At 49.2% G+C, this 18,822-nt stretch overlaps 1 long non-coding RNA gene across 1 annotated transcript; it reads right to left on the reverse strand.

Annotated features, from left to right (window-relative positions):
* Window positions 1–9,280: 9,280 nt before the first annotated feature.
* On the reverse strand, window positions 9,281–17,658 carry LOC129150243 (uncharacterized). Its single transcript, XR_008556973.1, has 4 exons — window positions 17,517–17,658; window positions 12,521–12,727; window positions 12,302–12,404; window positions 9,281–9,919 (listed from the first exon to the last, which is right to left on the reverse strand). It is a non-coding gene; the product is annotated as an uncharacterized LOC129150243 (long non-coding RNA).
* Window positions 17,659–18,822: the final 1,164 nt, after the last annotated feature.

The following is an 18,822-nucleotide window of genomic DNA, read 5'->3' on the forward strand; positions in this document are numbered from 1 at the left end:
GAGAGAGAGAGAGAGAGAGAGAGAGAAATATTGATGTGAGAATGAAACATCTATCCGCTGCCTCCTGCACGGTCCCTAACAAAGATTGAGCCCGCAACCTGTGCATGTGTCCTGACCAGGAATTGAACCAGCAACCTTTTGGTTCACAGGACGATGCCCAACCAAGCTACACCAGCGAGGGCCATTGGTTGATTCTTGTATGTGCCCTGACAGGGGATCAACCCTGAAACTTTGACGTATCAGGATGACACTCTAGCCATATGAGCTACCTGGCCAGGGCTTGGGTTTCATATTCTTATGGCACCCCATATATATCTGTAATAAGTTTTGAACTTTTTCCCCTGTTAATCTGTCTTATATTAATTTGATTATTAGCCCAGCTACAAGAACTTAGAAGGCGGGAGGAAAGTAATTTTTTATTTTACCCCGCTACACTAGCCTAAGGCAAAATAGTGATTTTTAGGTCACGTAACCCTTGAGAAAGTACTATGGCAACTGGGCCCTTAGTCATGGGGATGGGACACCATGATTGATAGTCCCTACCTGGACCATATGGTTGAAGCAGGGGCAGGAGAAATTCTTGTGTTTTCACAGGTAGGAAGGGGCCAAACATGAGTAGGTGAAATATGAAATGTTCACCAGGAATAGGTTGAGACCAGATCACCAGGAGCTTTGAACACCAGCCTTTATTGTTAAATAGTTGGACACTGTGGGAACATTTTGCTCAAGGAGAGCCATATGTATAATGAAGTTGGCCTGTCTATCTTTACTTGAGTTTTCTCTTGCCTTTCAAGGTTGCTCTGAAAGTGAATTTTAATCAGATGGTACCTAAATAGTGACTGGGCTCCAGCTCCCACTGGCCTTAGACGTGACCTCTACCTGTTGTGACCCCTACTTTTCCCTCTGGATCAGGAGTGGTGAATGCCACTGAGCCTAGTCAGTCTGATCTGAGTTGTCCCCTGTCTCCTGGGTCTCCAGGCACTTCCTCCTTGCCACATGCTCAGTGAGTGACCTCCCATCCACCTGGAAGTCCTCCTGCCTCTGACCACCAAATCCAAGTTCTATTTCTCTCCAAAGTACTTACAGGACCTCTTTCTGGTTTTGTATCTCTTTTGACTGGACTTGGCCCCAGCTCCTCAATTGGCCTGTTTGTGAAGTCATCAGCTCATGTCATTCCCTACTGAAAAATTGTCTACTACTTAAAAAATGTCTTCAGTGCCCACAGTCAGCCTCATCTCCTTCTGTGCATCTATATATATTGATTTCAGAGAGGAAGGGAGAGGGAGAGAGAGATAGAAACATCAAGGATGAGAGAGAATCATTGATTGGCAGTCCCCACAAGCCCCCCCACTGGGGATCGAGTCCATAACCCGGGCATGTGCCCCAACCGGAAATCGAACTGTGACCTCCTGGTTTATAGGTCGATGCTCAACCACTGAGCCACGCAGGCTGGGCCATTTGAGCTTCTTGATGTTATCTAAACATCTCACAATGATCAAACCAGACTCTGCAAATGTTGGTTTCTTTGCCTGTTATGCCCTTCCTATCCTGCTCTATTTGTTGTAATTCTATACATACTTGCAGGCTCATTTCCATGGCCACTCCCTCCCTCCCCCCACCTTTTACAGTCAGATTCATCTTTCTCCCTCTTTTGTGTTCCCAGGGCACCGTGATAACTCTAGTGTTACATCTATTACAAGGATGACCACATAATTTACTGTCCAAACCCAGGACACTTGAGAATGAAAGGGAATGCTATTATTAATTGTTCTGGTTCAAAAGGTATCATTTGATCTGTTCAGGCAAACTAGAAGGTACTGTTACCCACCTACATCCAACATTGTCATAAAACCTGGCACTCGGTACTTTCATTTATCTCATTCATATCTTTCAGCCCTTTGAGATAGTATTGTTATTCCTATTTTTTTAAATATGTTTTTATTGATTTCAGAGAGGAAGGAGGAGGGAAAGAGAGATAGAAACATCGATGATGAGAGAGAATCATTGATAGGCTGCCTCCTGCACGCCTCCTTCTGGGAATCGAACCTGGACATGTGCCCTTGACTGGAATGAAACCTGGGACCCTTCTGTCCGCAGGCCGACATTCTATCCACTGAGCCCAACCAGCTAGGACTGTTACTCCTGTTTTTAAGATGAGAAGGTGGAGCCTCAAAAGAGAGGAAACTTGTGGTCACAAAGCCAGAAGGTGGCAAAGCTAGCCTGGGAAGCCAGATCATCGGGTTCCAAATCTTGGACTCTGTTGACTCTATAAGTTAGTATGTACCACTACCCCTGACCTGTCCAATACTACGGAGTCTTATTGTCTAGGTCCGGACCTAGACTCTAGGTTAGTCACTTGTAGTCCCTCCCAGATGAATGGGGAAATTAGAAATGGAGTCTTAATTATCCTGTACACTGGCCCCTCCCAGGGCATGTTGGTTGGATAGATGACTTCTTGAGAACAGAACTGTGTTTCAACTTAAAATCTATGTCCCCCTCCTGCACCTAATACTTAGCACAGGACTTGCTGTGCATCTGTTTATTAACATTTACCTACTACGTGCCTGGTCGTGTGTTGGTGATACAGCGATGAACAAAATAGACAAGGTCTCTGTTCTCATGGAACTTACATTACAGTCCAGGTATGGGGTAACCATACCAAAAACAATCCCAAATAAACAGTTGCAAATCAGGATAGATGCCAAAGAATAAAACTGGGTACTGAGGTTTAAGAAATATTTTGGAGGTAAACTTAGTACGTTGTGGTCATAAATTTGATGGCGAACAGTGAGAAGGCGATGACTTACGTGGGTTTCTGCTTAAAACAGAGATGGGGACACTAAGAAAGAGCAGTTTGGGGATTAAGAAGGTTGGTTTGGAATGTGTGGGGCTTGAGGTATCTGTGGGATTTCTGCTTTAATCTTTTCCACCTCCAGCCAGGTTAATTGGTTTTGTTCAAAACGGCAAGTTTGCGGCATGTAATAGAAACCTGCTTCAGCCAGACCAGACAAAGCTGGTGTGCCGGCGGCGTGGTAGGAAAAGGGACTGGGGCGGGGGGCGGGGTTGGAAGGCAGAGGAGGATGGGGAAGGGATGTGTTCACGGGGACAATCAGCCCTCCCAAGCTTCCATGAGGACCGCCACGGGCAGCCAGGGATAGAGGTACAGGCTGCAGAGAGAGCAAGACTCCCGCCCTACCCGGCTCTGCGCGGGGCCAACTGACTGCGCTGCGGGCGCCGGAACCGCGGGGGCGGGCGGCTCCGTGCCTGGAAACCCGAGCAGCCGCGGCCGCGGGACTCGTGGATAGGGCTGCGCCGGGAGCACCACGTGACCAGCCTCCCCCTCTTCTTCGCTGGCCTTCCAGGGAAGACCCGCGTCTCCGGCATCCCCGCCATCCCGCCTCCGCCCCCTGTGCACCGCTGCTACTCGGGAAGGCGCTTCGTGAGTGGCGGGGATTCCGCCGCAGTCTGCCGCAGCGCGGGGGAAAGGGAGGGGGGCGAAGGGGAGGCCAGCGAGCTGCAGCTGCAGCGCCCACGCTATTTTGCGTCAAAGTTCAAGCATATCCACTCTCAGGCGAGGCCGCCTCCGAATCCCTGCTGTGGTCCCATGCATTCCCACGGTCGATGCCACGCGTCCAGCGGCAGCATCCCTGGCCCTCCTGGACCACTGCCCTAGCCTCTCGTTGGGCTCCCTGCGGGGACGGCGGGGGATGGGAGGGTTCCAATCTATCCCGCGCCAGGAGCTTCCCCGCTGCTTTTCTCATATGCACGGCTCATGCTGTGTTGGCGTGCTTTAAGCCGCACACTGGCTCCCAATGCCCTATAAGAGAGCATCGATACGTTTCATAATCAAACCCCAGCTTAACCCTTTCCAGCCCACCGCCCTTTGCACCAGAGGCCCAGTCCTTCTGGATCCCTTACCCTTTCAAGAAAAGACATCACTTGCACACTTAAGTGACTTGCTGTACCTTCTGCCTAGGGTGACCTTTGTGGACCTAGCAAATTCGTAGACCCAACTTCCTTATAATAATGCGATGAAGCGTGGAAACTGGCACTGAAGTGCCTCCTTAGCAAAGGTCACAAAGCTGAAAGCTTACGGGGCTCAAGCAGGAGAAATAAATAAGGTCATGTGGGCAGGGCCATAAAGGACAGGGACCCCACTCTGCGTTCAGGCCAACATGCTCCTTGGGGGTCCTGTGATGCCAGATATTTGAGTTTACAAGAAAAGGCACACATCCAGATTGTTATGTGTAATCTCTTCATTTTTAAATGTTGATTTGATTTTTGAAACATCCCTGTGGGCCAGATGCAGGTCAGAGATGCACAGTGCATGAGCCCCTCTCTTAGGAAAGAGAATGACTGTTAGGGTCACTGAAGGAGGAACGCATGAGGCCACAGTGGTAAGGGATTATAAATGTATTGGGTCATCTGAATACCAGGTGGGCTGAGCCCCAAAATGGCACCAGCCCCCAGAGACAGGGAGCCAGGGATTTTGAAGGATTCTAGGTGGGCTTTTTCTGGGCGGAGAATCCCCTGGGCGGGTCCTGAGGGGAAAGATAACGGTCTCAGCAAGTGGAATGTGGTCTGAGCGAAAGGGAAGGTTGGTTGTGAAGTGGTCTAAAGGTCAGTCCCCAGAGGAAAGGATATGAATTCAATTATTTGATCAGACCTAACAATGACTTTCATTGAAAAAATAACTAAAAAACTCTTGAAGGTGAAGGTGCATCTTGAAGCGCTAAGAGACAGCTGTTGTGGAGGCAACAAGGAAGAGGACTCTGATGTGGATGTTTTAAACTACTTAGGACTGGAGAATCTACCAGAAACTAGAGGACTGGGTTTGGAAAACGAGCAGGAACAAAAGCGTGGAGAGTGAGGGGCCAGGGGTGGGAGCAGGGAGATGTGGGAGGCTTCAGGAAGCCAGCCAGTGTGGCACACCCACCGGCATCAATTGCCACAAATGACAGCAAACATTTCCCCATCCTTGTGGGGGCTTCGTGAAGGCCTGAGAGGGGACCTGTAGTGCTTGGCCGCGCTGGGGGGAAAGGGAGGGTGAGATAGGAAGGGAAGCCAACACTAAAAATGGGAGGGTAGTGGAAATTGGAAAGCTCCTTAGGAAGCGATTATGGAGACAATAGCCAAACAAAGGTAGATGTTGGTTATCAGGAGACAGGAGCTGGCCCAGGGCTGAGGGACTGGGGACAGTGTAGAGAGAAGCAGAAGAGCCAGCTGAGGCTGCATGGGGAACCAGGGTATTTTTAGTTCACTCTGAGGTTTTTTTGTAGCTATGATGTTATCTTCTTCTGTCTCCCATCCCTGGAGATCTTCAAAAAAGTCTGCTTCTACGCACTGAAGCTGCACTGACTGGGGTGTTTGTGAAAATGATGAAGGGGCCAAATTTTTCATTTGTGTTGGTGTAGTGCTAGCCAAAGACAGTACAGGCTGAAGCAGGAGCTGGACCAGGAGAAAGAAAACCTTCCAGGAATATGTAATAATCTTGGAGAGGGTTTTGGAATGGGTGCTTGGGCTCATCCCATGATCTCAAGGGGTCAGAGGGCCCCTGATTGACCTCCAGGTTACAGAAATCATTCACCAAGTGCTTACTTGTGCCAGACCCCGTGCTACATGTATACATCGTCTGTTATCCCTGCAGTGGTTATATGAGAGAGGTGCTATTATAACCCCCATTTTACAGATGAAGAAATTAATGCCCAGAGAAGTGAAGTGACTTGCCCAAACCACAGAGATAGAAAACAGTGGAATGGACCGGCTCTCCAGCTGGTTGTCCCCAAGCAGAAGAAATTGCCATCTCGTCTGGAGTTTATAGACGGCACTTACCACGCAGAGTCACAGGTATTGTTTTTGAGGTGCTTGTCTTCCTCCCCACTCACCTATAAGGGGATAGGAGCCATGCAGCTGGCAAGGAGGAAATTCTGAGCCATCCTAAATTAAATTACAACAGGCTGGAGGGAGGAAGGAAGGGACAAAAAGGGGTTAATGGGCTAACAACTGCAGTGTATGTTGGAATTAACTTAACTTCCAGGTGGCTGTTTCCCAGATTATCTAAAAAGAATAGCCAGGAGCCTCTGCTTTTTGTTTACCTGAGAGCTGTACAGACCTACCCCACCTCACCTGCAGCCATCCCCCTTGTATACAGCTAACACAAATTCTTTTAAAAAAAAATATGTTTTTATTGCTTTTCAGAGAGAGAGGAAGGGAGAAGATAGAGAGAGAAACATCATCAATCGGCTGCCTCCTGTAGGCCCCCCACTGGGGATCGGCCCAAAACCTGTGCCCTGACCTGACCGGTGATCGAACCATGACCTCCTGGCTCATAGGTAGATGCTTAACCACTGAGCCATGCCGGCCGGACAACACAAATTCTTTTCAGAATGGCTTACATCCTTCTCTCTGCTACTTGATCTATAAAACTTGCAGCACTCCAGAATCCTGACATGTTTTCTTTCCTTGCCGCATAGTTTGACCTTCATGCTCCAAGACCAGTCTTCTTTGCTAGCAATGGCCTAATAAACCTTTTCTTTTAAAAAGACTTTCCACCGTGGAATTTAAGATTTTTGTTTAACACCACAAATTTTAAGTGCCTGGCACACAGTGGGTGCTGAGTTCATGTTAAATCGATTCCTTTAAGGAAGGCCAAAAGCAGTGCCGGTCTCAGATCTTGGTGCCCTCGGGCAAATAATTCATCATCTTCAGACCTCAAAGTCCTCATCTGTGAAATGGTGATTATAATCTAGATCTCACATGATTACTGTGAGATTTCAATGAGACCAGGCCATGGATTTTCTATAAATTGCCATACCACTGGCAGCTGTTGTTGCTGCTATAAAGAGGAGAGGGTGTTGGTGGTGATGGGGACTGGAGAAGGAACAGGGTAGAAAGCCAGGATCTGGAAATTCCAGAAACATATCAATTCAGACAGGAAATTCTCAGGAGGCCCAGCCAGTTTGCAGAGTTTCCAAGACTACTGTCTTCATTCATTCGTGATTGCTGGAACACCTACTATGTGCCATTTCATTCAAAACTCTGTAGAACAGACCCCCAAGTTATCTTCATTTGACAAGTGAGAAAAATGAGGTTAGAGAGATGACATGACTTCCCCAAGGGGAACACAGGTAGAAAGTGGCAGGGGCAGGATTTGAACTTAGGTCTGTGTGGTTCTAAATCCTGTGAAGGGGACCAAAGTTTTGTCACCTCAAAATATGCCTTTTGGGATAGATATTGATTTAAAGCCGGTTATTAAGAAACAAAAGACTCAGAAAGAACTTTGGACCACCCCCCCCCCCCACCACCCCACCTTACTGCTTGAAGTAATTCAGGTAGAAAGACCCGCTTAGAGAAAGGGAGCATCACCTTAGCATCATAAAATAAACTGGTCGGCAGACAAGGAGAAATCCAGCAAAACCTGTTTCCTCCTGTGTCCCGTTGTCTCTGGGTGGCCCAGCAAGAATTTGTTTGTCACATGTTTGCTCTTCCCATCTATCTGTAAACTGCCTGCTTTCCCTTTGAAATCCCAGACTCCTGCCTCCCTCTGCTTGTCCAGATTGGCATATAAATCTCAACTGCCAGTGCCTCCTGGGGTCTCATTCTTATGCCCCCTCCCCTGGCATGTACATCCATAATAAATTTTGGACATTTTTTTCCTGCTAATATATCTCATGTTAACTTAATAGTCCAGCTAGAAGAATTTAAGACATATGTACTACTTTAAACAAGAAAGAAAGAAAGAAAGAAAGAAAGAAAGAAAGAAAGAAAGAAGAATTTAGAAGAATTTTAGCCCCCACCCTTGTTATTTCTGTTTTCCATTCCACGGCTTCATTAGTCTTTCCTTCATTCACCAGAACATTTACCAAGCATTGAGTAAGTGCTAGGCCTTCTGCAGGGGCAGGGGATACAAGACCCAGACTATCTGAAAGATTGTGGAGGTCAGTTAGGGAGGCAGACAACTCAATAGTTATTTACGATTCAGTATGATCAGCTCTCTGCTGGGGAAAGTGTGAGTGATAGGAAAGTGGGTCATTGCCTTAGACTTCCCTTTTCCCCTTGGTCCAGAGCCCTGAGGCACATCTCAAAGTCAAGTAATTCCCTTAGAGTCCCCTCCCCTAAAATGAGGAAGAGGTACATCCTCACACCTTCTCTCTGGGGTGTTGCAGTGGGGGATTCTTTTGGATTTTCAAAAGGATCCCCCTCAGCCAGCCTCTCCTCTCTCTGTCTCTGACACACACACACACACACACACACACACACACACACACACACTCACACACACACACACACACACACACACACTCCATGATAACCAGAGGTGGGTGATGGGTTAATGCTGGTCCAACCGGTTTCTCCATCCTTCAGCAGGCCCTGCTTGGGTGGTCCTTGGCATTCATTGCCTTCACCCCAAAGCCAAAAACCAAAGGAAACTTGCATTTAACATCCTGTTACACATGCAATAAAGAGAAATCAGGAAGGAAAGTCACCCAACTTTCAACAGTGATTATCTCTGGGTGGTGAAGTAATGTTTCATCTCTATTTTCATCTTTTTACTTTTGTGTTTAATTTTTTTCTTACCATGAGCACATTACTTTTACAATGAGTAAAAGATATAAATAAAATTATTCTCTATTTTAACAATTAGTTGAGGCCTCACAGATGTGGGAGAAGGTCTATTTAGAAGCAGTCTCCGAAGGGGCTTTGTCCTGAGCACAGCTGGGTCTGGACAAGACAGCACATGGGAGAGGCGAGGAAGTGAGAGGTCATCGAGGATTAGAAACAAGAGCCACCGTTCCCGAGAGCTTGCTCTGAGCCTAGGTTCTTCCTAGCCCTTGATGTGCGTATTTCAGTTAACAACTGGAACCAGTTTAGGAGACAAGGTATTATTCCACAGCTGAGGAAACCAAGAATCCATTTTATAGGAAAAGAAATCAAGGCTCAGAGAGGTTCCATTACTTGCCCAGAGACATACAGCTAGAAAGATGGGGGCAGGATTTAAATCCAGGTCTCTGTATGTTTAACTTCTGGGACATTCCAAGCCCTCCCAATTACATGTGCTTATATATCCCCAGCTCTTCACATACAGGCACTCATCGATACTAGTACTATGCAGACAAACAGGTGAGGTGAGGATCAGTGTCCCGTTTTCCAAATGAAAAATGTAAGGCCAGAGAGGGGACTTGTTCCGAGTAGCCAGCTGAGAAGTGGTATTGTTACTGATGAGACCTCAGCCATTGTCTTCTTGAAGGAAAGATTTCTGTCAAGAGACAAGGTGCAGCAAAGCAAGCAAGAGTTTATTGGCAGTCCGGAAATATCCTCAGACGGGCCTGAGTGAGCACCTCAGAGTGAGAGTGCCCTGATCAGTTACAGAACTCAGTATTTGTGGGCTTTGCCTTCCTGGACTTCTCTGCTCCTGTCCCTTCAGCTCGCCCCTCTTGCTTAACCACCCATGCACCTGCTAGGCGACTGGAACTGGTGACCTATGAGGCTGAACAACATCCTGAGAGTGAATCAGAGATCTGATGATCTTAAGTCCAGGTATGGGGAAATCTGTTTTGGCTTAAACATTTTACCTTAGGCCCTATAGACGTACAGGAATGCACAAAGATAATCTACGCCCTTTCTCTCTTTCGCCTGCCCCAGCTCATGTCTAACTAACTACCTATTCTAACATCCCCCCTCAAGACACTGGGACCCAAAAGCTTTTGGGAAGTTGAAGGGCGATGGTCTGGCTTCTGTAACTTCTTCCTGCTGCCAGTGGGCATTGACCTATGGGTCTCAGTCTCTTGCTGGCTGTCCGGGACAGGTTTAGGTAGGACAAAACCAAATTCCCCTGCACAACCAGGAGCTTGCTGGAGCCGTCTGCCAAGGGAAGGGATCGGCATTCTTGCATGGCCATCTGAAGTCGGGTTGCCTGAATCTTGACGGAGACAAAGTGAACAAGATAGTTAAGTATGCATGGGCCAAAAAGCAGGAGGAGGAGGGTTGCTGTTAAGAGACATAGTAGCAGAAAGAACCAGGTCAGTTTGGGAAGCATATTTTGAATAGAGTCCCACATGGTGTTCTCAATGCCCTGTTGACTGAAGGTCTGTAACCAGTTAGAATGTTCCATTATTTTCCGAGTGCTCTCTTTAATTTGGCCAGTGGTTTTTGTATAAAAGCAGCAAGAGCCGAGGCCGGTTTGGCTCAGTGGATGGAGCGTCGGTCTGCGGACTGGAAGGTCCCGGGTTCGATTCCGGTCGAGGGCATGTACATTGGTTGCGGGCACATCCCCCGGTGGGGGGTGTGCAGGAGGCAGCTGGTCGATGTCTCTCTCTCGTCGATGTTTCTAGCTCTCTATCCCTCTTCCTTCCTCTCTGTGAAAAATCAATAAAATATATTAAAAAAAAAAAAAAAAGCAGCAAGAGTTGTCTGCCATAGCACAAACTCCTCCTTGTGATGTGAGTAAGTAGTCTAGCGCTATGCAGTTATCTAATGCCACTTTGGGTAGCGAGTCTAAAGATTTTGCAAGTAGTTGGAAATCCTTCCCTGTTTCATGTGCAATGACAGTCATGGATGCAGTTATCTTCTTTGCAGTTAGGGCATTATAAGTTTCCCCACCTTCGAGGCCTATGACTTGACTAAGGTCTCCTACCAATGAGTGGCTGAGCCAGGGTTGAGGCCAAGGTGTGACTCCAAATTGTTCTCTTAAGGTGCCTCTCAGTGGTAACTGAAAGGCCCAGGCAGGATTTCTCCTCCAGCACCTCTTGCTGTCTATGATGATGGCCCACCGCTTAGCGCCACCTGGAGAAGGAATCATGTGAGTCTGTCCCTAACCAGAAAGATTGATGAGGCTGGGCAGCCTGGGAGGAACTCTGAGACCCAGAGGGGAACTGACTGTGCCTTGTCTGGGTCAGGCCCTGCCTGGGTCAGTGCTTCAACAGAACTCCTCCTCCCTACAGCCCCTAAGCCAGGGACATTTTCCCTCTGAGGTCTGCGGCCACTTGTCACTGGGTAGCCTGATTCCCCTGGAAATGTGGAGATAGAAAACACCTGGGGCTGGCACGGTTGCCAGGCAACAGCTACTGATGTCAGAGATTCTTGGATCTGAGGTCTGGAGACCCCCAATTCTGGTTCTGATTTGCTGAGAGATCTTGGGCAAGTCCCTGCCCTTTCTGGGACTCATTTCCCATCCCTTGCATAAAAAGCAGCCAGACTGTCTAAGCTGCAGAATGAGTAGATGCCAACCAGATGGTCAGAGTCATAGTGATGGTGGGGCAGGGCCAGAAGCCCAGGGCCCAGTCATGGGTGAGGGAAGACTCATTTGTCCTCCTCTCCATCCTGCCCCAGCTCGTCCTGGCCCTGCTTACCAGCTGAGGGCAGGGACTTTTTCTTTCCCACCCTGAGCTAATTCAGACCACCCAGACTCTATCCCAGGCCCACTCTCAGCAGCTCAGTCTAATCCACTAGCCCACAAGTTAGTGCAGCCGTGGCCTTCCCAGCAGTCTCATCCCTATGGGGAATTTCCTCAGTTCCTGCCAAAATGAAGCTACGCAGCTCTGGGTGTTTCCCCGAACACATCAGAGGACCTTCTGAGGCTGTACTAATGCTAAACCCCGAGGGTATGCGTTTCACAGCAATCAGCAGAGATAAGGCATTCCATTTCCCATTCTTTACAAAAAGTTACTTGGTAGTTGCCATTTGCAGGGGTTGGCACAGCAACAAATGCTCGGTCTGTGATCTCATTGAATCCTCATACAATCCAGAGGGTGTTTTATAAAGGAGGGAATGGAACCTCAGAGAGGTGAAATGAGTAAATGGTGGAGTCAGGACTCAAATTCAGTGCCAGAGCCTGGGGCTTCAAACCACTACAGGGTGCTCTTTCCCCAAGTCCCAGGACTGTGTCAGAGCTTGGGAGCACTCAACCTCCGCCCAACCGCCCACTTTACCGGTGGATACATCAAGGCCCAGAGAGAAGGGCGTGGCCTGAAGTCACGCAGCAAGTCACTGTTAGACTCTAAGACCACTCCCCGCAAACCCACCACGCTATTCCAGGAAACAAAAAGTGTCCCGTGCATAAACAAGAAACGGTTGCAAGAAATCCCCAGCATTTACTAGGAAGTGGAACAGGGTTCACAAACAAGGCTCTCCTGCAGGTCTCAGGGTCAAGACAAAGAGCCTCAGGGTTCCTCTGGGCAGCAGGGGGCTGTGAGTGCCACTCATTTGGGCCTACAGAGGAGGCCTCAACTCCAGATACTCGCTGAGATGGTTTGTGTGCCCAGCACATCCTCCCCCATAGTCGCCTTGCCTGGCTAATGCCCACCTGTGCCTCCGTATCAGTTCACCATCACTTCCTCTGGGACGGCCTCCAACGCAGAGCCTCATGGGTTCAGCCCTTTTCCGCAGCAGCCCTGACCACAGTTGCCCTGTGGACTTGCATCACAGGCACATTGAACTCACACCGACCTTGATAAATAGAAACCACTGACCTCCAAAGATGTGACCCCAGACTTTGGCATTGCCCTGACAAAACCAAACTAACCTTTTAACGGTGCTAAGATGATAGAGGCTTCGTAGAAAAGCAGATTGGAGTCAGCCCTGCAGCGCCAGGAGCATTTCCGAATTCTCTGCCCAACATCAGTTCATCCCTAGAGACGCCGTCTTTTCCTTCAAGGCAGAGCAGCTTCAATGTCCAGGTAACTGAAGACAGCCTTTCTCTGAGTTACTTCCTTTAGCCTAGTTGTCAGACCTAAGCATGCAAAAGGGTGGTTGTGCATTATAGGCAACTTAAGGACTTTCAAATGTACTTTTGAATGATAGGCCCTTTCCACCTGAATGCTGGCTTTAGAACTGAACCCCCTACAGAGACACCCTCACTGTAACGGTAAACGTGAAAGAGTATTGAACTTCTGGCCCCCCTTCCCCAGAAGCCCCATGAGGATCTGTTGGGCTTAACGGTGTGTACCCACACCCAGCACCATGCTGGGCATGCTGACAGCAGGTACTCAGCCAATGTTAAATAAGGAAATCGATCACATTTGCTTACTTGTGGAAATAAGGCCACAAGTGGTCTCAGTGGGTGCAGGTGGCTACGGGTGCTCTCCCTCTTCAAGGCCGGAAGCCACCTGTGGGTCTGTATGCATCTGCTCCCTGCAGGCACAAGGCCGGAGCCGTGTGAGTGTGGATGTATTTTATTTGCTCACACTCTACTGTGATGGCCAGAGGCAGTTTTCTAGTTTTGGCAGTTACACGCCTATCCTAAATGTAGTGGCTGAAGCAAGACAACTTCATTATCTTACAGTTGGAAGTCAGAAGTCCCAAATGCATCTTGAGGAGATAAAAACATGGCGTTGACAGGGCTTGCTTGCATTTCTTCTGGCAGTTTTAGGGAAGAATTGGTTTCCTTGTCTTTTCAGCTTCTACAGCTTATTCTTTGCCATGCGGCCTTTCCTTTATGCTCAAAGCCAGCAGCATAGCCTCTTCACATCCCTCTCTCTGTTTCTATCTTCACACGCTGCCTTCTCTCTTATAAGGACTCTAGTGATTACATCAGGCCCTTTGGATAATCCAGGATGATCTCTCCATTGTAAGGTATTTAATGTAATCACGTTTGTGAAATCTCTTTTGCCACATAAGGTAGCATTCATGGGTCCTGGGGATTAGGACCTGGTATCGTTGGGTGGCCGTTATTCAGCCTATCTTGCTCTCTTAAGCTAGATATTCAATACACATTTGCTGAACTGTATCCTAAGAAGGGGAAGCACTACTGCCCCAGCAGAGAGCCCACAGCCCGGAATCCTGAAGCTGCACGAGCTGAGAAATACTGGGCATAAGGTAACTCAAAGCGCCTCACAACACGGGGTGGGGGTGGGCCTGGGGGTGGGGGGCTGAATCATTGCCCCCTCCTCCTCCAGGACATTGCTGTTTCTCTGCCCTGGAATCATTCCTGCCCCAACCTCTTCCAGGGACCATTTTGTTGTTCTTATTTTATATCTTGAAACAGTTTGCAAGTTTGTTACCAGATATAAAAACCTTGATTTCTATTTATCAGTTGATTGAAAATAAAACCTGATTGTTTTGGTTATGCATGAACTTTGGAGTCAGAAAGACCTGGATTCAAACCTAGGCTCTACCGTGTACTAGCTGTAAACAGTCGTTTTACCTCTGTGCGGAGCCCCAGATGATGTGTTTGGGGTTTGTTTTTGTTTTTGTTTTTAATGTGTAAAATGGGGATAATGACAGAACCTCCATCTTAAGGTGGTTGTGACAAATAAATAAGACTATGTACCCTGTGGTTCTCAAAGTGTGATCCCCAGACCAGCTGCATTGACATCACCTGTGAATTAGCCTGACCCCTAACCCCCTGCATCAGAGACTCCTCAGGTGGGGCTCAGCGATCTGTCTTGCAAGGAGCCCTCCAGAGTAGCTCAAGTTTGAAAGCCACTGATACATATTCAGGTTCCTTATGCCTCGCACCACATATATAACCAACCTGTGAGAACCACAATGTGCATTACTTATTTATCACAACCACCATAAGCTAGAGATACACACACACACACACACACACACACACACACACACACACACAGTATATATAGCATACCATACTTATATTGTATAACATACCACATATTATGTAAAATATTTAACCTAATTAATATAAGTATATAACACATAATATGCTAGGCTTTAAGAATCTGGCACACAATAAGCACTCAACAAATGTTTCTCATTGTTTACTACTGATACTTCTAGCACATTCCCTTTGAGATGTTGAGTTGGGTATGTATCTCTCCCCCCATCATATCCTACAAACACTGTCCCTATTAGGGAGGTCTCCTGATGCAGTCTGTTACCCACACAGCTGCCCTTTAATGAGGTGGACTTTCCACCTCTCTTGCTCCACTATTTCTCCAGGCAGGTCACGCCCCCTGGTCAAACCCTGCCCATACCTGCATGCCAACTGTGCATGCACTGGGACCACCCCCCCCCCCCCCCCCCAAGATATCTCTTCTGCAAGGACCCGCAGCTGTGCTTAGGTCTCTCCCCAGCCTCAGGGCAGCTCACCAGTAGGCCTGAGCCTCAGATGAGATCTGACTAGCCTGAAGTCCAGGGAAGACTTCCTTCTCTCATCTGGGACTCTGGTCTCTACTTGTCTGCTTCTTGGCAGCTACTTCACCCAGCTGACTCACTCTGGTCTGAAGTCAACCAAAACCCCCAGGCCTTTTTCTTGGGAACTGCCTGAGCTCTGGTTGATCAGGTCATCCAGTCCTTGATGTGTGTAATTCAGTTCTTAAAAATAACATTTACGTTCGAATTACAAAGGTTATGCATGAAGTGAGTTAGGAAAACACAACGGGAAAAATCACTAATAACAGTCATTTTTAAATGGACTGATTTTCAAAAAATGATCCCATATTTTTGTAATCAGGAAAAAACACACACCTCCCACTCAAGCAATTTCCATTTCCAGGGGGGAAGAAAAAGAGTTGGAGAAAGCAAAGTTAATGTACCATAGGGATAATTGTGAATTCTAACATATATAGATATATCTTGTTTCATACAGAATTCAAATGTATATCAGCATATAACAATGTAAAGTCATCTCCCAGAGGCTGCTATTGCTAACATGTTGGGTATAGCCTCCAGGCCTTTACAGTTCACAGACTGTACTTTTACATTTCAATCTAGGTCTAAATTTAGCACTAGATTCGGAGATAGACAGACCAAGTTCAAATTCCAGCTTCCTTGTTTATTGATTGTATCACTCTGGACAATTTATTTAACCTCTTGGAGCCTCGGTCTCCTCATCTGTAAAATAAGGGTGATAATATCCTTCCATCCAAATCCATCTCAGGATTGTGGTCAAGATGAAAATTAATGGACATAAAGCACACAGGCAGAGCCTGCCAAGAACTCCTATTGGGGTTGTTGCTATAATTAACTCTTCACCTGGCCGACTGGTGCTCCCTTACTGACCCAGGTCAGAGGTCACTCCCTCTATAGCCTTCCCCGGCTGCTCCCCCACTCAAGCTCTGGCTGTCCTGCTGCTGTCTCAAGTCCATACCTCCGTTATAGCATCAGACACACACTGCTGTGCCCCCTACACTCTTCAAGTCCTTCAGAGCAGAGACCCTGTCCACCTTGCTCATATCTGTGTCCCAGGGTCCAGCAGTAGGGGGCACCCACTGTGGCTGTCAGGAAGTGTTGAGTGAGAGCTTTGTAAGGTGCTGGATAAGAACGTGTTGAGAGAACAGATGACTAAACATGGAGGAGTTTGAATGAGTGAGTGGATGAATGTGTGAATGAGTCAGTAGTAGCAGGTGTAGCTCACCAACCCAACTCTGTCTCTCCTTGGAGGAGCCAACCCTCCATCTCCCAAGGTGGGCCCAGTCAGGGAGCCGACAGGGCTCCTGCCAGGGAGAGGCCCCGCCCCTCACGACGGCCTCTGCTGGGGGCGAAGCCTCTCCGGGCCCCCGGTTGGGTGCTGGGGGCGGGTCAGGGGCGGGGCTGAAGGGGCCGAAATGTAGGCACCCACACAGGCCAAACCAATTCTCGGAAACGCAACTCCCACGGCCTGCAGCCCCACCCGAGGCGGGAGCTCTGGAACCCCCCCCCCCCCCCCCCCCCCCGCTTCATAGAAGAGAAACTGAGGCCTTAGGGATGGGAGGCGGCAGCCGGGGGTCAGGGTGCGAGCCTGGAGATGCTTCGCCCCCGGGTCTGAACCCAGCCAGTTATTTCTCTTGCTGGGTGACCTTCACTGAGACAGGTCTCCTTCCCTCAGTGTCCCCATCCCAGGGACCCTTCTCTCTTAGGCACGATTGCAAGTCATAACTCCTTCCAGGCAGCCTCAAAAAAAAAAAAAAAAAAAAAAATCTCCCAAAGCAAAACAAGAACAAAAAACCTGATACTTGACACCACTGAGCCCACCTACGGAGAGGCTGTTAGCCTCCTTCCCTGTGAGATGAGGGCTGACAAGAACTGTCCCCCACACAGGGAGGCTGGGAGGGCCCAGCGAGCCGTTGTAGGTAAACTGCTTGGCAGCAGCGTTGGGAATAGCTACTCTTCCTTCCCCAGCCCACAGTTCAGGCCCAGCCCTTCCTCCTGCCCGCCTCCCCACCCCCACCCCCTCAGCTTGGGGCTGTGGCAGAGGTAAAGGGACCTCCTGGGACATTCCTGAGCCTGGCGAAACTAGTCCAGTCCGGACCCTCTGTGCTGAGAGCCCGGCTGATCTCAGGGCCTTCGGGGAAGGGCGTTTTAGAGAAGGAAATGGTTGTGGTGAGACAGAATGATGGAGCAACTTCTCGGGGATCTGGTGGAAAGCCCCTGGCTGCTGGTGTGTTCTCAGGGTGGGAGGTGGGGCAGGTGCTGTGGCTGCCCATCCACCATCGCCCTCAGAAAGCACCTGGTGTTCACCAAGGGCCTCGATAGGGCGGCAACCGGTCTTAGCTTGTGGAGCCTCAAGCCAGCCACTCGCCGTCTCTGGGCCACAGAACCCCCCTCTCCCCAGAGAGTTCCCCAGAGGCTGGTCTCACCAATCGAGTCCTCACTGTGCTGCTCGGAGGGGCAGCCCGGGAAAAGCCTGGGAGTTGGCGCCTGCCTTGCTGTGTGCCATGGAGGTGGTTTCCCTCCCTGGATCTCAGTACCCAGTGAGAGTGAAGCAGCATCTGGCGCTGCAGTGGCATGGCCTTGAATGCAAGACACCGTGGCCAAGGCGAGTATTTTGTGAACTCTGGGGTTGGTGAAAAGAACCAGTCCGGTGGCCAGATGAATCAACACCCAGGACAGCTGGAAGACTTGATCGTTATTCACTGAACGGCTTGGAGAAGACCCAACCTTCCTGTTTGCACTTCCTCGTTGGCATCATGGGGACATTCCTTTTGGGCCTCTCATTTCTTTTCTGTAAAGTAGGAGAGGCCTGGGCTCCCCGCCTGAGATTCCGTTTCCCAGCTGTGACGCTGGGCAAGCCACTTCAGCTCCCCGGGCCTTCGTTCCTCCATCTGCCCAAGGGGCGTTTCACTCCTCCTCACTCTCATGGTTGCCGAGCTTAAATGGGGTGACGAGGAAGAAGTGGGCATGGATGTGGGCACAGCCTGGCTTCATCTCCCCCAGCTCGCTGAGGAATCTGGGGTGTGGTGTTCCCAGGGGGCTGGCTGGGCGTGACCTTTGGAATCATCTCCCTGGGGGTCTGCTTCAAGACCTGCTCCACGGCCCAAAGGGGATCAAGGACCACCCTCAGCTCCCATGCAAACCCTCCACCACTCACATGTAATTCTTCAGGACACACCCACAACCTTCCTCAGACCAGCCTTGTGTTTTTCCTCCTCCAGACCTACACTCCTGTGTTCATGGTCCATCTCCCTCCACATCTGCTCCTCTTCCAACTGCTCAAAACCGGAGAAAGAGATCTCCCGTGTACCCAGGCGCTGAGGCCTGGAAGACGATGGTCCTCCGCTCCTTTTCCTCACCACCCCCATTTGAACTAGCCCCATCGTGAAGTTCTGTCCTCTGAGCATCATCCTCCGAGCCTCTCCCATGGACCTCAGGACCTTGTGGGACACGTGGGACATTACTGAACAGTCACACACCTTCTCTGTTCCAGGCACTGCTCTGGCACTGCAGGCACAGGGATGGGTCAATCTTTACTCCTGGCAGGCTCCGGGCAGGGGAGGAAAGGGCCCGTAACCACACCCCTGGACTTGCCTATTCAGTTCCTTTACATGTTAGGCCTCTATTCTAGGAAGACCTAGAAACAATTGAAGAGAACCGGACTGGCGGAGTGCCCATGGGGAAGCCCGTTCCCGCTATGCTTCTGCCGGGCAAGCTCCAACTCCCTGGCCC

The sequence above is a fragment of the Eptesicus fuscus genome, chromosome 9 (genome assembly GCF_027574615.1).
Source record: "Eptesicus fuscus isolate TK198812 chromosome 9, DD_ASM_mEF_20220401, whole genome shotgun sequence".
Lineage (NCBI taxonomy): Eukaryota > Metazoa > Chordata > Mammalia > Chiroptera > Vespertilionidae > Eptesicus > Eptesicus fuscus.